Genomic DNA, 16286 nt, shown 5'->3' with positions numbered 1-16286 from the left:
GTTAACAATGTTAGCATACATATAACCAATGTTTTTAATGTAAGTGAAATGTAAAAAAAAAATATTTTTGAATATAAGAACACATACATATTCAAACATTCAGTATACAGTAACCGTAAAAATCAAACACAAAGTTCATTTGGTGTACTACAACGACAATAGGAACGGACTCATAAAATAAACGACAGTAAATCTGCAAACCTTAGTCTCATATATATACATATATATATATATATATATATATATATATATATATATATATATATATATATATATATAAGTAGATATGAATATGGGGTTTCTAGCTCACTTTTGGGACAGACGGTAAATCAATGAAAAATACTGTTTAAAGGACAATAAACGAATCTGTAACTCACGAATGAAAAATTACCGAATCTATAGCTGTTTGCTTCTACTTTCTTGAGCTGTCAAATCAATCTATTTGAAATGTCTGCTACGACGAAAAATCTTCTACTCTACAAAATTGACGGTAACACAGTCTTTATCTTTAATAGTCTTCTTTCCAGTAACAACCAAGTGTAATTTATCATGTTTATTCAATTCTTTAATCTTTTTTTCATCCAAAACATTCAAAAATCTGTTCGGTAAGTGTACTTTATAATCTTCCAACTCGGCAATTATTGTAAACCCGAATTTATCTTTTATTTTCTCCAAATTCAAAATTTTGTATTTCTTATTTTCTTCTAATTCATTCAACTTCTTATATTCTTTAAATCTTAGCTCACCAACTTCATTTAATTCCTTTAGTAGCTCCATTTACATAGGAAAAAATTTGAGTGAGTCAAGTTTCACTATTTAGTAAAATATCTTTTTATTAAGGAAAAGTTATAAACTTTTAAGCTTAAAGTTGATAAATTTTCCTTAATAAAAAGATATTTTACTAAATAGTGAAACTTGACTCACTCAAATTTTCCCTATTTAAATGGAGAGGAAAAAGGTGTCATGTCTATACTGCAAAAAAGACATTTTTTGAACACCATTATGATAGACATTATAATTCTAAAATTCATCTAAAAAACAAAGGCATTTATGAGAAAGAATTGAATTATTTGAGGACTTGGGCTAAAGAAAATCAAATTGTCGATCATGAAAAGATGTACAATATAGAAAAATTGCGTGAATTAAAGAAAAACTTTAAGGAAGATAAAAAAGATCTCAATCTATTTAATGATGAAAAAATTCAATCAATCGCTGAAAAATTGTCCATTGAAACAAACGATAAAACTAAGTCTGAAATGATCGAAGAAATTGACAAAACTCTTAACGAAAAACCTGAAAATATCATAGATGTTGAAGTTTTATCCTCAATACACGGTCTTTTCAAGCAATACATTTTAACAAATTTAAACGATAATTCCATGTCAATTTACAAATATCTATCAATTATGAGGCCAGAAATTAAGAGTTTAATAGAAAAATTTCAAGAGAATGTTAAAAATATGAAAGGATATCTCTCTTTGGAATGTGAATATGAACGAACTTTAGTAAACGGTGAACCACAAACTTGCCCAATGTACTTTACTATAAAAGCAGACGAAATATTTGACGTAAACGACTTTATTACTAAGCAATTTAATAAATTAACACATCGAGAACAGACAAATCATCCAAATAGAGGTTCTGGAGGGACATTCAAAAGTTGTAAACAATTAGTTTTGAGCCTTAATAAACACGAATTTATGAACGCAGGATCATATATCGATTTACCACAAGAGATCAAGGTAAAGAAAGCTTGTGTAAATATCAAAAATAAAGATGATTTCTGTTTTTGTTTATTCTATCCGATGTACTATTGGAAAACCTGAAAAGAATGCTGATAGAGCAAAGCAATACGAGAAATTTGTAAATGACGAGATATTTTCGGGCTTTGAGTATCCAATGTCTTTAAAAGATATACAATTATTTGAAAAACGAAGTTACAATTCCAAGTATAAGTATCCGAAAATGTCAATAAATATCTACAGTTATGATGAGAAATTTAACATTGTTCCGTTGCAAATTTCAGAAATGTATGACGCCGAGTTAGAAGTTGATTTATTGTATGTAAAACAAGAAGATAAATCTCATTATGTTTTGATAACCGATCTAAATAGATTAGTAAGTTCACAGTTATCTAAACATAAAGAAAGGAAATTTCTTTGTAGAAGATGTTTAAGCCATTTCTACAAATCTGGAGATTTAACAGATCATTTAGAAATTTGCAAGCAACATGAAGTTTGTAAACCAATTATGCCATTTCCAGGTCAAACAACATCATTTACTAATTATCAAAAGAAGTTTAGCCATCCTTACGTTATTTATATGGATTTTGAGAGCATATTAGAAAAAATTCCGACATGCAAGAACAATCCACAAAGATCGACTACAACCAAGATTCAGAAGCACATTCCTTATGGTTTTACTCTATATTTAGTGTCGAATGTGACCAATCGTATGTACAAGCCGATATGTTATCGAGCAAAAAATGAAGAAGATTTGCCAAATGTTCCTGCAAAATTGTTTGAAGAACTCAATAAATTATCGAAATACATAGCTACAAAATATAATTCTAAGAACAAAAAACCTATGAAATTGACTGAAGAAGAAGAAATTTCATACCAAAATGCAAACGTTTGTCATATTTGCGAATGGTCTGCTTATGATGTTGAGTCAATTCAGTATGGTTTTACTCCTGATAGTTGGAAAGATAAGAGTTATAATAAAGTAAGAGATCATTGTCATTTGACTGGAAAGTTTCGAGGCGCAGCTCATGCATGTTGCAATCTGAATTTGAAATTTCCACAAAACATTCCAGTTTTCTGTCATAATATGTCAAATTACGATACTCATTTGTACATAAAAGAATTGGCAAAAACAGTACGGTAATGTTGATTTGATTGCAAACACCGATGAACGATATATAAATTATTCTGTAAATTCTGGATACGGGTATGAGTTTGATGGTGACAAACCTAGAAAGTTCATAAAATTCTCTTTCGTGGACACATTTAGATTCATGGCCTCGTCTATTGAAAAATTAGCGAAAAATCTAAAGAAAGAAGACTTCAAACATACAAATCATTTTATACAGGATGGAAGAATATTGAATGAAATTCTAAAAAGACAGCCAAATGACGAAGAAGAAATCTTTAAAATTCTATCTGGAAAAGGCATATTTCCCTATGAATTTATCGACAGTATTGAAAAAACTTGATTACACAGAAGAATTGAGAATTCAAGATTTCTGTTCACTTTTGACAGACGAGAGCATATCTGAGAAAGATTTTCAACACACTACACTTAAATGTTTGGAACAAATTAAAAGAGAAAAATCTAGGAAATTACTCTGATCTCTATAACATTCAAGATGTTCTATTGCTCGCTGATATCTTTGAAAATTTTAGGAATATTTGTTTGAATTGCTATAAGCTTGATCCAGCACACTATCTAACAGCTCCCAGTCTTGCATGGGATGCTATGTTAAAATTAACTAAAATCGAGCTTCAACTGATACACGATTACGATATGTATTTAATGATCGAAAAAGGTATTCGCGGAGGCATTTCTCAATGTATTAAACGATATGTGAAAGCAAATAACAAATATTTAAAAGATTTTGATAAGACAAAGCCCGAAAACTATTTACTCTATCTCGATGCTAATAACCTTTATGGGTATGGCCTCATGCAAAGTTTACCATACGGCGATATCAAGTGGATGGATCCTAAAAACGTATACAAAAGAAGAGTGGCAAGAAACAATTTTAGAACTCACTGGCGACGAAGATTATGGCTATATTCTCGAAGTCGATCTTGGATATCCAACAAATTTACACGAACATCACAAGGATTTACCTCTTGCTCCAGAACATTTTAAAAACAAACTTTGCACAACTCTACTGGATAAAACTGAATACGTTGTTCATTCGAGAAATTTGAAATTCTATCTGGAACAAGGAATGGTGTTAAAACATGTGAATAGAGTTATCGCATTCGATCAGAAGCCTTTTATGAAAGAATACATTGATTTTAACACAAACATGAGAACCAAAAGCTACAAGCGACTTTGAAAAGGACTTTTATAAGCTGATGAACAACTCAGTTTTTGGAAAATCTATGGAAAATGTGAGAAACAGATGTGATATTAAGCTTGGAAATGAAGAATTTTCAATGAAAACAAGCTAAGAAAACAAATTTCAAATGCTTTAACATCTTTGACGACAACTGTATAGCGAGTCACATGTACAAACAAAAGGTTAAATTTAACAAACCGATTTTACATAGGATTTTCAGTTCTCGACCTCTCAAAATTGCTAATGTACGAGTTTTATTACAACAAATTAAAGAAGTTTGATCCAGATTTGAATCTGTGTTACATGGATACAGACAGTTATTTCCTAGAATTGAAACGAGATCCTTTTAAAATTATTAAAGAAAATATAGATGACTTTGATACAAGTGATTATCCAAAAGATCACGAATGTTTCACTACTAAAAATAAGAAGGTAATAGGGAAATTCAAAGATGAGTTAAATAGCGAAGTTTTAGAAGAATTTTGTGGTTTAAGGTCTAAGATGTACTCGTACAAATATCTAGATAAAAACCCAGTTAGGTGTAAAGGAATTAAGAGAAGCGTTGTAAATAAAACAATAAATATCGAAAACTTGAAGAGATGTTTGTTCGAAGATAAAGAAGAATTTAGGGAGATGACAGTAATCAAAAGCTATAAACATGAGTTGTACACCGTTACTATAAACAAGTTAGCACTGAACGCTAAAGATGATAAGAGAATTGTCCTAGAAAATAAGATCGATACAGTACCATACGGCTATGAAGCGAAAGATGATAAGAGAATTGTCCTAGAAAATAAGATTGATACAGTACCGAATGACTATGAAGCGGAATCTAATATATTAGATGAGTTAAATAAACTTGGAAACTTTGACATGTAAATGGAAGATGATTTGATTCACTGCCACAAATGCAAGAAAAAAACGAAAAGTATAGATTCAAAAATCGTTCAAACTCAAAAATGGATTGTATAGAATTGCTGCAAAATGTTCAAAATGTAAGACAAATAAGAGTAAATTTATAAAGAATCCTTATGAAAAACAAGTAAAGAAAGAATTGAAGAATAAAGAAGAAATAGAGATTGAAGCTAGAGAAATTCATGCACCAGTACGAAAAAAGTTTAAAAAGAGAAAAATTATAACTTTAGGAATTGACGATTTTATGGGCAGTAGATTTAGTAATAATGTCTAACTATTCGGATCAAAATGATGGATTCAAGTATATGTTAAATGTTATTGATACTTTCTCAAAATATGCTTGGTCAAGAGCTATCAAAAGAAAAAAACGGCAAGGATGTTTCAAAAGTTTTGGAAGATATAGTAAAAGATGCTATAAGGATCAATCACAAACCTCCAAACCTACTTCATAACAGATAAGGGTTTAGAGTTCAAAAATAAAGAATTTAACGAAGTTTTGAGGAAATACAACATTAAGATTTATCATACTGAAAAACGAAGAGAAATCAAGTATCGTAGAGAGATATAAACAGAACTCAAAAACGAAAGGATGAAAGTTATTTTTGAGATTAATAAAAAACTTTAAATGGATCGATATTCTTCAAAAAATAGTCACAAATTACAATGATACGGTTCACAGCACAATCAAAAATGAAGCCCAAAGACGTAGATAAGGATGCAGAAAAGGAGTTTTTAGAGACCGTTTTCAAGTATGTTTCCACCTGAAATTCACACGAAAACTAAATTTAAAGTCGATGATCATGTAAGAATTGTTAGTAAAAAACAAACATTTTCGAACAAATATAAGAACAATTGGTCAAGAGAAATCTTTGTGATTTATCCAAATTAATAACACATATCCTGTAACTTATAGTATAAAAGATTTAAATAATGAAGAAATAACCGGAAAGTTTTATGAATATGAATTGAGAAAGTCAAAGCTATAATTTTTTTCTATATAAATGGAGTCTCAAAAGGAAATGTACAAAGTGTCAAGAATTTAGACTTTTTGAAGAATTTTCTAAAAATAAGAATACCAAAGATGGATTATACTATTATTGTAAAGATTGTAATAAGAAATATAGAAAAGAATTATATGATAAAATGGAAAAAAATTAACTTTAGAAGAGAAAGAATGCACACGCTGTAAAATAGTTAAGAATATTTCTGAATTTAACAATTGGCATTATAGTAAAGATAAAAAAACAAGCATATTGTAAAGAATGTATTAGAGAAATCTTTAGTTCATTGCGTATGCGGAAGGGAAATTCAACAATTCTATAGTCTTAAAAGACATTTACAAACAAAATATCATAATTCGAATGTTTAGTAAAATTTAGAAACATTTTCTTCGTGTAATTTAGATATTCTATAAATCAGTCGAGATTCTGTCATATTTGTAGTTAAAATGATTTCCGTTGTATAAAATATTCAAAGATTCTTTCATTTGGTTGTAGAGATTTATACTATTTTGGATCGTCATCAATGAACAAAATCTCTAATTCAGGATAATTTATTTTTAGATGTTTTAATCGGTTTGGTTATTTCTCGTTTCTGAGCTCTGATAACGTAATAAGGCCATTCCCACATGTGATTCTTCTTAATTAACACAAAAACATGGTGTTTTTTCTTATCAAAATCTTTACATACCATATCTCTCTTCATTAATTCCATTCGCAATTCTTGATTCTCTATTTTCAATGATTTTCATTTCATCTTTAATTTTGTAACTGTTTTATTTCATCTTTTTAACTGCTTATTTTCGTTTTCAAGTTTGTACTCGCCATATTTTCTAATACTCGGTAAAACTTCTTTTGTAACCCAATTTTTGAAGATTTTTGCCTCTTTTTTATGTGATCCTCAAAATTAAAGAATAAAGTCCAGATTCATTGATAAAAACAGTGTCAGGATGAAGATTGTTAAGGGGCCATTCGAATAGCCCCTTGTTTTTTAAGTAAAAATATTGAATTTTGTCATCATCTTCAACATTTAATTTAATTGCGTTTTTTGTTTTTTCATAACCTAATATTTCACAAACATCTTTAGCCTTAAACCAGATTACATTGTTTTCGTCTACAATCGTTACAATGTCTTTATTATTGAATATAAGTTGATTATTGAGTAGGTCTACAACTGACTCCATTTAGATAGAAAAGAAATTTAACTAGTAATTTTTATTTTGAGAATAAAGCCCCAGATTCATTGATAAAAACAGTGTCAGGATGAAGATTGTTAAGGGGTCTATGGGATAGACTCCTGTAATTTATATATTCAAAAGTTGTTTTATCGTCATTATCGACATTATTTATGATAGCTTGCCTCGTATTTTCATATTCTAATACTTCTGCAACATCTTTAGCTTTAAACCAGATTACATTGTTTTCGTCTACAATCGTTACAATGTCTTTGTTATTGAATGTAGGTCTACAACTGACTCCATTTAACTAGTAATTTTTATTTTGAGTGTAAAGTCCAGATTCATTGATAAAAACAGTGTTTTTTTGAAAGTTTGAAGGTAAGAACGATTCGTTCCCCCCTTGATTCATCATTCTTTTGACAATCTTAAATATATTGTTGTTTTACTCTCATTATTTAATAAATTTCCCTCAGAGTCTTGTATAGTTAGAACGATTTTTTGAATTCTTTTAATATTTTTTCTAATTGGAATATAATCGATTTCATTCGGTTTTTCACTGATTTTTGATCCATAAGCAACATTTGGGAAAAATGTGTACAAAATTTCAGATTCTTTGTGTAAATGTTCGGTATGATTTTCAAAACTAGGTTCAACGAGATTACAATGTACTTCAATTACATCAAACGGTCTAAATTTTGGCGTTTTATTTCCTAAATATACCTGATTTGGCTCAATAGTTTCTTGAACAAACCCTAATAAATCTACAATAATTGCTGAAAACATTATTCTTACTGGTGATTTTATTTGAATTTTATTAGAGAGATAATTTTTTTGCATTTCAAACTTGTTTTCGTCAAAGTTTAAATATTTATCTGATTGTTTGAATGTTTTTAGATAATTTTTAAGGGAATTTTTTATTTGATCGAAGGTATAATATCCTTTGTTTAAACCATAATATTTTGTTATGTTCTTCTCACTAAATCCTATACAATAAGGAGAACTTTCACTAATATTTATTACAAAATTGTCAGAATAAAAACCGCTTAAACCGATAAAATAATTTGATTCTTCCTCTAAGTGTATAGGATGTTCCAAGTTTAAAAATAATTGAGAGCTTTCTGAAGTCAACTTGAACAGCTTCATTTTCGCTATTTAAATGGAGAAATTTTTAAAGCAAAAAGATCAGATAAAACTTCAAACGTTTGAAGAAAATAAGAAAGATCAACCAATCAGATTGTTAATTGTTGGTTCAAGTGGATGTGGAAAAACAACTTTATTATTGAATTTTATCTACAATAGGTTGATTCCTTATTCCAATTTGTATGTTTTTAGTAAATCTTTAGAACAAGACGCCTATAAAAAATTACAAGAAAGATTTGAAAATATTGAGAAGAACTTAAGCAAAGAAATATCACATTTTTATAATGCTTCCGAGGACATAGTTCCATTAAGCGAATGTAAACCCAATTCGTTAATCGTTTTTGATGATTGTATTTTGGAAAATCAGGACGTTATTAAGGAATATTTCGTAATGTCTCGTCACAAAAACATATCTTGTATCTATCTTTCCCAATGCTTTTCAAAGGTTGATAAACAAGTTATTAGAAATAATTTGAATATGTTGTGTGTTTTTAAGCAAGATGATCACTATTCGAGAAAAATTTACAACAATTATGTGGGATCTGATATGAGTTTTAACCACTTTAATGAATTATGTGATAAAATTTGGAAAGAAGACTATGGATTTTTAACTATTAATCTAACTTTGAAGCCTAAAAATGGTTAGAAAATATTTGAATAAATTTTCTAACATAAATGCTGCTCAGTGGTCTGACAAATCTACTTGATAAAATATTTGTTACAATTATTTTTACATTATCTTTACTTTTTATTTACATTATGAAAATAACAGAAAAACGGTAAATCTGTTCACGTTCTACGTTTTACGTTCCACGTTTTCACGTTTCGTGTTCACGTTTCACGTTTCGTGTTCACGTTCCACGTTTCGTGTTCACGTTCTCGTTCACGTTCTCGTTCACGTTCTCGTTCTCGTTCACGTTCTCGTTTCACGTTCACGTTCTCGTTCACGTTCTCGTTCTCGTTCACGTTCTCGTTCACGTTCTCGTTCACGTTTTACGTTCCACGTTCACGTTTTACGTTCCACGTTCACGTTTTTTACGTTCCACGTTCACGTTTTTACGTTCCACGTTCACGTTTTTACGTTCCACGTCCCCTTTTTTACGTTCCACGTTCACGTTTTTACGTTCCACGTTCACGTTTTACGTTCCACGTTCACGTTTTTACGTTCCACGTTTCAAAATTTTCCTAAATAAATGGCGAACGTAACTTCTGAAGAAGCGAAAAAAACTTGATCAAATCGAAAAGAAATTAATCAAAGAATTTAAAGAACAGATTCGAATGGATGAAGAAGAACAAGAACTTATTCAAAAAATTAATCAACCTGTAACTTCTGCAATAAAAAATGTTGAGGGCAAAATTGAAAATGTTTTAAGCGATAATCAAAATTTAATGAATTTGGTTCCAGTTGTACGACAATTTGCTGATATTTCGATTCCAGAATCTGAAGTAGAAGAGTTTGAATTGCCAAAATTACCATCTTCAACACCATTTAGACCTCGAATCATTGAAGACTCTACCATAGTTGAACCAATAAGTCCTGGAACAACGGATATAATAATTGGTGAAATTGGTAAAAAATTTCTTCCTAGAGCAAAGGATGATAAATTTGGTTTGTATTGGGACAGAAAAAAGAAAAGTTTTATGATTGGAAATTTGCCCGTAAATTTTGAGCATAATGATATCATTATTAATGAAAAAAACATATAAAGGAAACTCAAGGTTTATGGAGATTATTAACAGGCACTGATGTTCCAAAAGACGGTTTATATTCTGAAGAAGACTTGAAAAAGTATACAGAAATTTTATGGAAATCTGATTCAATTTACAAAAATAATGATCCATCAACTAAGAAACCAAAGTCAAGTAAAGGTAAAAAAATATCTCAATTTGATTAAACCAATTTGGGAAAAACGAATCGAAGGATCAGGTGTAAGAAAATACAGTGATAATAAGATTGAATACAGATATATCGACGATTTGACAAAACTCGATGGAATTATTAATTATATTTATGCTCAAGAGAAGGCTCGAAACAACAATTTTTTGAACGAAAAGAAAGCGATTATTAAAGATTTTATTTCGAACAAACTTGATGAAAATGATTGAAAAACCTGATGGAATTAAATATTTAAAACGAGTTTTGCCGGCAATAAGTTCATCTATGATTGAGGGTAGTGGACTTTTGAATGATTTTATCAACAATTTACCTTTTGAATTACACGTACCAACTTATCAGTATCTGGGGCCCGGCACAAAACTCGAAAAAAGACTAAAAAGAGGAGATACTGGTATAAATAAATTAGATCAAGCTGCTATGGAACACGATATTTTTTATGCAAAACATAGAGACACAAATTCCAGACATATCGCAGATAAAGTTTTGCAAGATAAGGCAATGGATAGATTTTTTATCAAAAGATGCTAGTTTAGGTGAAAGATTTGTTGCGCTTCCAACAGCTGGAGCAATGTTTTTGAAGAGAAAACTAGGAATGGGAATCGAAGAGAACTTGAAATTTTAACTATATAAATGGAGGTGAACGTAAATTTCAGCAAAAAATCAGAAAGAAAAAATAAAATCCGCTTTTAAGAAGAAAATACCCGTTAGTATTCAATTTAAAATAGATCAACTAAAAAATGGTGAAGATAAGATATTTTTAACAAATAGACAATACAATAAACTCGAAAAACATAAGAAAAACAATAAAGGAACCAGAATAGAATTTTCTTATAATCAGTTGAAAGAACTCAAAAATGGTGGACTTTTGAAAGATTTATTAGATTTTGGAGAAAAATATTCCAGTTGTTAAAAATGTTGTTCTTTATGTTCGTAAAGCTGCTCCAATCGTTAAAAAGGATGTGATTCCTATTGTTCGAAACATTTTTAAATTGGTTAGATAAAGAGTTGGAAGATGTTTACAGGATCTGGATTAGATGAAAAAACTTTGAATTACGTGAAATCAAACATTGAAAAAAAAAATTTAAACCTTTAACATTCGGGGAATTGGAAGAAATCTGCAAAAATATTAAACATTTTAGAGGAATCTTCATGAGAGATACATTACCTGAAAAAGTTAAGAAATTTGAATGTGGAATTGTGAATTTAGACTCGATTATGGGAAGTGGAACGCATTGGATTTGTTATTATAAAAATGATAAGAATGCATGTTATTTTGATTCGTATGGAAGAATTGAGGACAAACCACCTATAGAATTGATTAAATATTTGAAAAAATCAAGCGTCTACTACAATGATTCTCAGATTCAAGACTATAAAGATCCCCCAATTTGTGGTCATTTATGTGTTTTTGTTTTGAATGAACTGAGTACTGGTAAAGATTTTAAAGAAGTTGTTAACAAATTATTACTTAATAAATATGGATTCACAAAATATTTTTGACGTATTTGGAACACAAATTATTCAAAATGTAGATAATAGTTTGAATTTTGATAGTTTGAGAAATGAGTTTGATAACAAGTTAGAAAATTTATTACAAAACCTTCCAGATTCAGATATGTTTGCTGTCGAGATTGAAGATTTTAAAGCAGAATATGATAACAAACTTGCAAATTTCATGAGTTTCAAATGAAGTTGCTGATAAAATAAAAACATTGGAAAAAGAAGTTGATGATGACAATGTCTCATATCGAAAAAGCTGGATAAAATTACTGAAGCGAATCAAAGTTGAAAAGAGATTATGTTAGTTTGGCTAATAAAAAAAAGAATTGTCGGTGTTTCGAACCTAGGTATTGACAAACATGATGTTGTTGTTAAAGAACAAATTTTAAAACCTCTAAAATTATCAGAAAACATCGATATTGTTGATTTACATGATCCGAAATGTTAAAAATGCCTTTAGATTTTAAAGGGAAAAAGAGAATTAGCAGTGTTAGTAAAGGAATTAATCCATTTGATGTTGTTGTAATGATTCAATTAGAAGATCCTATTAAAATGTTTAATGAACTAAAACAAAATTATGAGAATCATAAACAGCATGTTAAAGATTTTACAACACAGAAGTCTATGACAAGTTAGAAGCCAGAAATAGAAGATCAGTAGACGATGTTGGTGAATTACTTGATAAAGTAAATAAACTAGAAGAAAAACTTTAATTATACATATAAAAATAATGTTAATAGAATTAGTTGTTTTTGGTGTAGCAAATTAACAAAATTCTGGAAAATTTTGATTACACGTTTCAATGAGAAAGTAAACTTTTTTGAAAATTTTGGTACACGTTTCAATGAGAAAGTAACACATAATAATGGAATTACTTAAAAGAATAGATGATCAATACTCTTTATATCTCGATGAAAGTAAATAAACTAGAAGAAAACTTTAATAAATTTAAAGAAGATGTTAATAAATCTTTTGAAAAACATTGATAACAGATTTAATAGGATTAGGCGGTTATGATGATTAATTTTAAATTTTCCCTAAATAAAAATGGCGCTCATATATTCGTGTAGAGATGTAAAGAAAAAACTGCAACAAATGATATAAAATACTATGCAAACATCAATGGAGTTAAGAGAATTTCTGGAAAAATGTGCTGAATGTAACTCAAGAAAGAGCCAATTTATAAAAACTTGATTTGAAATTTTTTCCTAATAAATAGAGATGGGCGGGACATTACAGTGCTTTCGATCTTTTTATCATGCAACACGAAAGAGATTTGAAAAAAGAACATTTGGGATGACATTTCTCAAAAATATGAATTATCCGAAGATATGATGAGATTATACGTAAACAAATTGAATTGGTATAACATTGCAAAATATCAATAAACTCTGTCCCCAGAGTTCATTCAAGAAAATATACATTATCAATTAAAAGAATCATATGTCTGTTCTTTGTCTCTAATCAACACTTGAGTATAAAGTTTTTGGATGAAAATAAAGATACAGTTGATTGGAACAAATATTATTAGATAGCGGTTACTATCCTGTTGTGCAAATTTTATTGAAATATGTGACCGAGATCGCAAAATTTAAGGAAGAGAATCCCGAATATGACGAAGTAGATCATTAAAAATAATGAACCTCTAATCTTTTTAATTTTATTTTACTAAAATTTATATCTTTTCTTATAAAAACGTACATTAGATCGATGAAAAAATGATATCTTTTCTTATACATGATGTTTAAAATTTGTCTAAATTTTCTCTTATTAAATGGCGGACTACAGAAAATATGCTAGTGATATTGAAAGGGCGGAGTTTAAAAATTTCTATCCAATTAGTAAACAAACATTTGAATGAACCGAATAAAAGAACTGAGTTTAATATTGATTTTGGAGATAACTTTTGCTCGTCTAACTTCCAGTTTTTATATTTCTGGAACCTTTAACAAAACAAGATGGTCAAGCATATCTTGGGAACTGATAATGTTAGATTAATCGATAATTTTATACCGTTTTTATTTTTCTAAGATTGAAGTAAGAAAACACAATAAATTGATAGAAGAAGTCGAAAACTGTGGCCAATTAAGCAACAATTAAAGGAACTATTTCGTATTCAAAAAGTGATGTTATTTCTCAAACTTCTAATGACTTTAAATCAGATTTTTAAATTTGGTGTTTTTGAAGCAGCTGGAAATTTATCTCATTTTGGATTAGGATTTTTTGAAAATGTTACTATTCCGATCTATAAAGGAGGATTTTATCTAAGTTTTATAAGAGCAGAAGACAATGATGTGATTCTGAAGACTGGCAACTGGAAATGTTATGCCTGTTGATGGAAAAATAACAATTACAGATTTTTTTTATTAGAGTTCCAATGATTGATTATAAAACCACGAGTAAAATTAGGTTGATTGATGAAATTACAAAAAGTCAAAACATTATGTTTAATTTTCTAGATTGGCAATGTATTGAACAAAAAGGTATTTCCGGAACAACTTATTCGTTCGATATTACAAATATTTATAGAAATATCTTCAATCCCAAGTTCGTTATCATAGGTTTTCAAACAGATAGACAGAATAATCAAGAAAAAAATCCTTCAAAGTTTGATAGTTTGGATGTAAAAAATATCAGAGTAAAAATTGAACGGTTCTTATTATCCAGATGAATTACAAAATTTAAACATTTCAGGAGGTCTTTTCAGAATCATGTATCAGATGTATCAAGATTTTAAGAAAGTTTACTGTAATATAAGGAAATGTATTACAATCCTAAAGAATTTTTAGCGAATAGACCTATTTATGTCATTGATACAACAAAGAGTATGACAAATATTTCTGGTTCAAAGAACGATATAATTATCAACATGGATTTTCAAAAAGCTGTTACAAATCGCGATTTGTGTATGTGGTTGTGGTTTCTGAGAAATTTTTAGCCTATGATGTGATTAAGAACGATATTAGAGAAATTCAGTTAAAAAATCATCGTATTTTCTATATTATTCATCGGCACTAACTATGACGTAGGCGTTACCACTAGGAACGCGGTGACCTCGACTGTTCGTTTTCACTAACTATGACGTAGGCGTTACCACTAGGAACGCGGTGACCTCGACTGTTTGTTTCACTAACTATGACGTAGGCGTTACCACTAGGAACGCGGTGACCTCGACTAACTTCATAATAATTTCATGACGTGATGCGTTACCACTAGGAACGCTGAGGACCTTGAGTTCCGGTTTTCCCTAACTGAAAATAAATCAATATTTCTTCCATATGAGAGTATACTTTTTTTCTCCCATTCCCATATGTTTTTTTTTCAGCTGTTGGATCATCAAGCAGCATGTTTGGAAAGAAGAAAAACATGTTAGTTCAGTAATGTGTGGTTAGCCATTTTTTTTGTCCCAGATTGTTTCTTTTCAGTTTGTTGCTCTAAAAACTTGCAGTCCCTCCCCACGTCATAGTACTGTTTGGATAACCATAGTTTGGTGTCTTTCTGTTTTTTTTTTTTTCTTTTTTCATAGGAATCAACATGGAATAATTATCTACAAGGTAATAACCTTTTGTTTCACACATAAATGTGGCTATATATTCTATAAGAAAAAAATTCTATTAATGCTCTTTAATGAATTGTGGTTAGATTAAAATCCTTGATACTCTACAAAAATTCCTAAGAAATTCATCAAATTAAGCTCTTGATTATCTTGAGAAGGACGTATAATATGGGAAAAGTTTCTATAGAAAAAAAAAAACGATTGAAAACTTCTCTGTTTGTTTATTTTTTACTTTCCTTTTCAACTATCTCTCGTAATTATATTAAATATATAATCCTTTATTTTTTTCGTTTTTTGTGTGTACACGTAGTGCAGTTTTCGTATCTTTTCTGCAAAAAGACTCTACAAGTTCTTTTAATTCTGTTTCATTTAAGGAAAGTTATCGAAGACGGTAATCAACTGTTGTTGAAAATAAACCGGCCATATTCACTGAATTTCCCATCTTTTGTTGCACTGTTTTAATGCTAGAAAATTGGTAGAGACCTTTGGTGACGTTCATGTTGTTTGCGTGACTATTTAGTAGAATAGATTTTTTATTATAAGAAAAATAATTTTTGCTAAATTCATATTATTCTCTTTTCCATTCCTTCTAAAACTTATCAAAAAATATACTCTTGTCCGCTGATGAAAAATCTCGATTTCTTCCGGAATAATCTTTGTAATCATAGACAAATATTATCCTAAATAGTTTGTACCAATAGAATGAATAGTTATTTCTATTTATCTCTCGTTGTAGAAATGGTAAACACAAACATTTGCGCTGAAAAAATTTATATCTCGGGCCAGAGTTTAGTTCCATAATCTCCATGTTTATAAAAAAATCTTTTTTGTTTCAAATGGAAGAGTATAATGCCAACTGTTACTAAGGTGTTTTATAATAGAGGGAGAAATTATTTAGATAAAAAATAATTTTTAGTTTGTAGCAGATTGTAATTTAATTTGTACGAAAGACCTAAACCGAGAGAAATTTCGAAATAAACTAACACATTTGAATAATCTGCTTACAAAATTACAATACGGAGGTGAAAAA

The sequence above is a fragment of the Homalodisca vitripennis genome, unplaced genomic scaffold (genome assembly GCF_021130785.1).
Source record: "Homalodisca vitripennis isolate AUS2020 unplaced genomic scaffold, UT_GWSS_2.1 ScUCBcl_12954;HRSCAF=22943, whole genome shotgun sequence".
In the NCBI taxonomy this organism is placed as follows: Eukaryota; Metazoa; Arthropoda; class Insecta; order Hemiptera; family Cicadellidae; genus Homalodisca; species Homalodisca vitripennis.
The sequence above is the reverse complement of the archived record's forward strand: the minus strand, read 5'-3'. Positions refer to the sequence as shown.